We start from the raw sequence: 6,884 nt of genomic DNA on the forward strand, positions 1-6,884 counted from the left end.
ATCACATGTATTAGACACATTATGAGACACATCATGAAAAACATCAGTTTGTGCATTTGAATTATTAGGTATAAATCCATTTTGCTCCCCCTCGACAATTGGATTAAGATTGTGATGCTCCCCCTCGACATCATCATTCAAACGTTTATGCTCCCCCTTGACATCAACATTCTAATGTCTATGATCCCCTCCAACATTAGAATCATTGAAATGATTTTGTGATATCGAATTCAAGCGCTCCCCCTCCACTTGATCACCTTGCCACACCGGGTGTCTTTCGACATGTATTGGAGAGTTTGAGGTAGACTATGAATCATCATCTTCCCGAGTTACTGTCGAATCATCAGAATATTTCGATGCTTCAGGAATCTGATTATCATGAGCATGAACTTCTGCATCTATTTCCCTGTCAGGAACACCAAAAATTAAGTCATATTCAAAATCGAAAGAATTAGTAATTACCGACTCATTATTTGTTTCTGTAATGATAGGCTTCTATTCAAAAGTCTTTTCGACACGTTTAACATAGTAATCATCGAAAGTTAGATTGAAAGTTTCTTCAATCTTCCTTGTTCTCTTATTCAACACCCGATATGTGACTAACTTATGTGAATATCCCAAGAATATCCCCTCATCAAATTTAAACTAAAATTTCGAAAGGTTATCTTTGAGATTCATTATGAAGCATCTGCAACGAAAAACATGGAAAAATTTCACATTTGGTTTTTGATTGTTAATGATTTCATAGGGGGTGATATTAAAACGACGATGGATAGATGATCGGTTTTTAGTGGAACACGTTGTCGAAACTGCTTCTGCCAGAGATATTAAGGTAAATTCGCATAGGTGAGCATGGTCGTTGCTGCTTCGCATAGAGATCTGTTTCTCCTTTCGAAAACACCATTTTGTTATGGTGTGTAAGGAGATGAAAAATTATGCGTAATTGCAAAATCAGTTAAGAATGAGTCAAGAACTTGATTCTTGAATTCTGAGCCGTAATCGCTTTTGAACTTTCTAAATTTCTTTTGCATACTAAGTTCAATGTGCTTGATGAAAAAGATCATTACTTGAGCAGTTTCTGACTTTTGACAAAGAAAGTAAACCCAAGTGAATCTTGAAAAACCATCAACAATGACCAAGGTATACCTCTTCTTGTTGAGAGTCTCAACAGTAGAATATCCACAAAGGTGTTACTTTCCTTGTTCACATGCTACAAAAAACGAATCGTTATCAAATTTTAAAATGGGTAAGCCTCGAACAATATCATTTACCACCAATTTGTTCAGATTTTTGAAATTCAGGTGACATAGTCTTTGATGCCATAGCCAGCTCAAATCAGACAACGCCTTCAAAAGTAAGCAAACAGAAGGAACACCAACGATTGGCTTGATGTCAAGGGTGAACATATCACCTTTACTCTTAGACTTGAGTAGAACTTCTTTGGTTTCTTTGTTCGAAATGACACTACCTTCCTCATCGAAGACTACTTGATTACCAGTGCCCACAACAAGCTGCGAAACAATTATCAAGTTGTGTTGAAGACCTTCGACGTATGCCACTCGATTGACTATAAATTTTCCATTTGTAACTTTCCCATAGCCTTTAACCTTACACTTTTGGTTATTTCTAAACTTTACCACTCCAACATTTCCCAAACTTCTATAATCACGCAAATTTTCCTTCCGACCTGTCATGTGACATGAGCAACCACTGTCGATGTACCAGTTTTCATCATATTTCTCGTCACACAATACCTGTGATCAATTAAAAAATTTAGGTCCCCAAGGCTTTTTGGGTCCTTGGTGATTAGATTGAAATGCATTATGAAATGAAGAACCTAACACCCAATTTCGAACCTTAGATTTCAAATTATCGATCAAGTCAACTTCTATAGACTTGGGTATCGAAATGAAATCATTCATTAGTTTAGATTCGACACTGACTTTCCCGGTTTCATCAGCAGTTCGTTTTGCCTCAACTTTTGCTTTGGGAACTTCTTTCCATTTTCGAACAAAAAGATTCGATTCCATTGACGAAGAACTCCCAGTTTGTGACTCATTCAAGTAGCTTTCGTAAGCATACCTGATTTCCTCTTGTGAAAACTTTCCTCATTGGTATGGCTTTCCATTTGCTCCGATACAATGATTTATATTCTTCGTTTCAGTTTTCCCTTTGACAATTGAAGCATTGACTTTCTTCTTCGAATCAGGATTGGGAAAGTGAGGTTGTTTTGGTTTAAATGGTTCGTTTCTCTTGATTTTAACTTCCAATTTTTCGAAATCTCTTTTTGGAAATGACGGTTTTGCATGGGTTTGATAGCGGTTTTGAAAATGTTTGTTATGACGGTCAGATGTTCGATTAAAAACTTGTTGTCCATTCGAAAATCGTCTTTGATTTTGAAATTCATGAAAATTTCTTTGTCCTTTATGTTGAAAACCATTTCTTTGAAAATTATTTTGTGAAAACCTTGCATTTTCACAGTTTTGAACAAAATTTTCATTTCTTGGTTTTTGAACAATCGATGTTCGAATGGGTTTTTGAAGTTTTAAATGATCTTTTGAAAATTCATTTTATTTTTGAGCAGGTTTTGTCTGATCAAAAGACTTATTTTGTGAAAAAGTCTTAACTTGTTCAGTCGTTTTCTGTTCAGACGATTTTTGTGAAATATCTTTTTGTTTCTTAAAAGACTTGATATTTTTCCAATAAACCTTGTTTCAAGCTTTCGACATCAAAAATCCTTCTTCTTTTGAAACTTTTTGATTTTGTTCATTGAAAATTTGTGATTTTGTCTTTTGAATTTGAAAAACAGGTTCATTTTGTTGTGTATCAACATTTGCTTTTTCTGTTTTAACTTCCCAAACTCTTTTTAGTTTTTGCCTTTGAAAAGTGGATGAGTTTTTGTTTAGAGTGTTTTCAACCGTGCTTTGGTTTAATAAAAACCCTTCTTTCGTAACTCCTTTATTGTCTTCTTCAACAATGTTGTTGATTTCAGGATTCAGTTTGTCTCCATTTCCTGTAGTTACAAACACCTGATTTTAATACACCAAATTATCAGTGCATTTGAACGAAGGATACACGACTGAGTTCGATTCGAGACAATGAGGACCTTTTTCCTTCATTACTTTTTCGAATTTCTCTGTTTCCTCATAAACCTTATCAACAACAAGTCTTGGAATGGTTGTTTCGTCCTCATCACTATCACTGTCATAGTCTTTGACTTCCACATAATCATAGTCACGAACTTTCGAAGTTGAGGGCTGGTCAGTGTTAACCTTTTCCAATGAATCATCACAAATTTCTTTACTCTTGCTTATCGAAGTGATATTAATGACAGATAACTGAGAACAGTCAACAACTTCCTCCTCCTCAATTTCACTGATATTGTCATAATCATCTTCAATATCAGCAAAATTGTGTTGAGAGTCAGATGTCGAATTCTCGGTCTTTTTTCAAAATTTTGATTTGTTCGGTCTTGGTCAAGGTCTCATTCACAATATGTACCAAATCTTTAGCATCTAAACATTCATCTATTTTAACAACACCATATGCATACGAATCATATGAACTTTATCAAATTCAGATATCTTTTTCTCACAATCATAGGATGTCGAATCTATTTTCTCCCTTTCGAATACCAAGAAGGGAAATAGTTTCCTAAGTTGTTCCTTACTTATATATCTGAGGAATGATGTAGATTTGTTAGTTTACCATACAATCGTTTAGCTGAATTGCAGTAAATGTTATGTTGTTTCATCAAAATAAAATTATCAGCTCTAACATTATCCCTATCAAAAGTAACATTTTTCAATTGTCATTCAAGATTATCTACTCTACTCCTCTTGGTCTTCAAACGTTTCTGAGTTTCTAGCAATAATGATTTCAGTTTTTCAGCATCACTACTAACAGAAATAAGCATGTCATTAACGTAAGATAAAGTATCATCGAAGTCTGATAAAATAACATCATATGAAGTGAAATGAATATCAAAGGATTCGAGAAGAGTACGTACCTTCGAAGTCGTTGGTGATTTTTTTGCTCCTATTGAAACAAAACACTTCCCAGTCACCTTCTCCTCACCCAGACTTTCATCTTTATAACTCACATACATAGCACCATGAGTGGGGTTCCTCATCTCCTCGTCATCTGATCCAGATGACCAAATTTGATAGGTACCATCCCCATCACCACTTACCTTTGCTACGAGTGACATCCCCTTTGTCCTTGCTCTTACTTCCTCCATCCTTTCGACATAGTAGGCTTCATCCTTCACTCTTTCCTTCTTCTCCTCTCTTTTCCTCAACATATTATCAACTGCCAAATGATTCGCACCATTGCAGTAGTTGCAATCAAAACCAGAATCTCCTTTTAACTTCTTCTCCACCTTCTCACTAGCAGTCTTAGGCCCTGTTTGATATGTGTATGACCGAGTCAGGTCAGACATTTTTGGCTGACTCGGTCAGCTGAAGCTGTTTGATAAACAAAATTTAGGTGGCTCACTCGGTCAGCAAGATCTGAGTGAGAAAGATTTTTGGACTTAGCTGACTGAGAAATGGAGAAAGGTTTTCCAAAGTTACCCATGGGCTTTTAAAATCCGACAGTGAAAAAGAGGATGCTGGGAATCGAACCCATCACCTCACACTCACAAACCACCATATTTACCACTAAACTAGAAGTTTTCTTTTGTTATAGTTGCTCAAACACTTTATATATTGTATAACACTGATTATTATTATAATTATTATCATTTTTGTTATAATAATAATAATAATAATAATAATAATAATAATAATAATAATTATTATTATTATTATTATTATTATTATTATTATTATTATTATTATTATAATTATTATCATTGTTATTATTATTATAATTATTATTATTATAATTATTATTATTATTATTATTATTATTATTATTATTTCATAGAAATGTATAGAGCACCAGGGTAAAATAGTCATTTTGCATCAGTCAGCACATTCAGTCAGATGTACAATCAAACAACATGGTTTCTTACTCAGTCAGAATTTCTTACTCATGCAGACATTTCCCAATCAGCACTTTCTCAGTCAGCAACTATCAAACGGGACCTTACTCTCCTTCTTCTCAACTTTTAATTCTTCTATAACAATCTTCCCATATGATGATTTTCCCTTGAAATCACTCTTTCCTTTGAACTTCGGATTGAACGGCTTCTTAAAGAACTTCTTGACTTTGTTATTCGAGTAGTATGTCACAACTTCATATTCCGAATTCATGAGAAAACCCACATCACCAGAACCATTAATCTCAATAGACTCGAATTGAGACTCTTTTCCTGATACCTTCGAAACCAATGCAAGAGGACCTCCCAAATTCATTTTTCCTTCTTCAAGTATTTCGTTAATCTCACTTTCATAAGCTTTTAGAACATTATAGAGATTTCCCAACGAATAGTTGTCGAAGCTCTGTTGTGTCTTGATCATCAAACTATTGTTTTTCTACTCCATTAGAAGTCCCATTAAGAAAGTGAGATTGTACTCGAGAGTAGAATGATTGACTCCAAAACGACTACATTTGAACATCAACTCATTAAGACAATCGTAATAGAGTTCGATGGTTTCATTCTCCTTCTATTAGAATTCTCCTAATTTGAGGAAGCACTGCTTCACCGAGCTCTTTATAGTATTCTCACTTCCCTAATACTTCTCTTTCAAAGTATCCTAGATCTCTTTTGTTGTTCTTCAACCACGTACATAATAGTATACCACCGGTGGAAGAGCACCGTGAAGTTCACGCAAACATTTCTTATCATTTGCCTTTTGTTTATCTGCTTCTAGTGAAACATCAGGAGATGAACCAGCAGTTCCAATCTGTTCTAGCCTCCCTGGACGATAGTCTCTACTGGTAGTACAACGCCAAAGATCTTCATCAATCGCATTGAGATAATCTTCCATTCTATCCGCCCATTACTCGTAATATTCAGGAATCAGCATCAGAATTTTGGTTGAAGAACCGAGAAGATGAGAGAAACTAGTCATCGTATTCATGTTGAAGTTCGCCATTGATGTACAAAAAAAATGATGAAAAGCTTCAGAAAGAAGAATCTAATGAATGAATTTTTCAGAAAAAAGATCAAGGAACACTCGATTTTTCAAACGAAATGCAGAATCGAATCAAAACAGTTGACCAGAAAATATTTTCTAGATAAAAAGTACGGAATATTTCCTGAATAAAAAAAGCGATTCAAAAACTTTTGAAACCATGAGAAAATTAGAAATCAACTGAAAGAATTCGGCTCTGATACCAAATGAAGTTTGTAGGAATAGAGTATATGAAATGAAATCAGAGTACAGACTGCATTAAGAACACAAAACGTAAAGAAGATCTGTTTGGCTCTATTATCGCTTCTGAAAGAGTACACGAGTATGAAAGATTAAAGTTCACAGGAGTGCACGAAAGTTACTCTTACTCCTATACCTATCCCTATTTATAGGAGCAAAAGAAGCACAAAAAAATACATAAGGGCTAAGACACATAAGCTTCGAACTCTAAAATACCCATATGAAATACATACATTCGAATATACAATACAGACTTCGAAAGTGATCACGCCTAAAAGTACTTAGACATCTCACAACACATTCAAACTCTACATAGATCCAACAAGATTGTTTCATATCTGGACTACTGTGAGTAAAAAGCTTCTACCTTGCTCATTACTTTCATAGATCTTATTGTTTGTCATATTTGTCACTTTTTCATCCCTTTGAGCTTGTAGTTTGGAGTTGAGAGAACTCTATCATCATGTGAGCTCTATGGAACACTCATTAGACTTTTTAGACAAGGAGGTGGTGTATTTATGCGTGTTCGTTAAGCCATGCAAGTGTTGTGGATGATTTAGA

The sequence above is a fragment of the Lactuca virosa genome, chromosome 6 (genome assembly GCF_052849685.1).
Source record: "Lactuca virosa cultivar CGN04683 chromosome 6, Lactuca_virosa_CGN04683_v6, whole genome shotgun sequence".
Taxonomy (NCBI): Eukaryota; Viridiplantae; Streptophyta; class Magnoliopsida; order Asterales; family Asteraceae; genus Lactuca; species Lactuca virosa.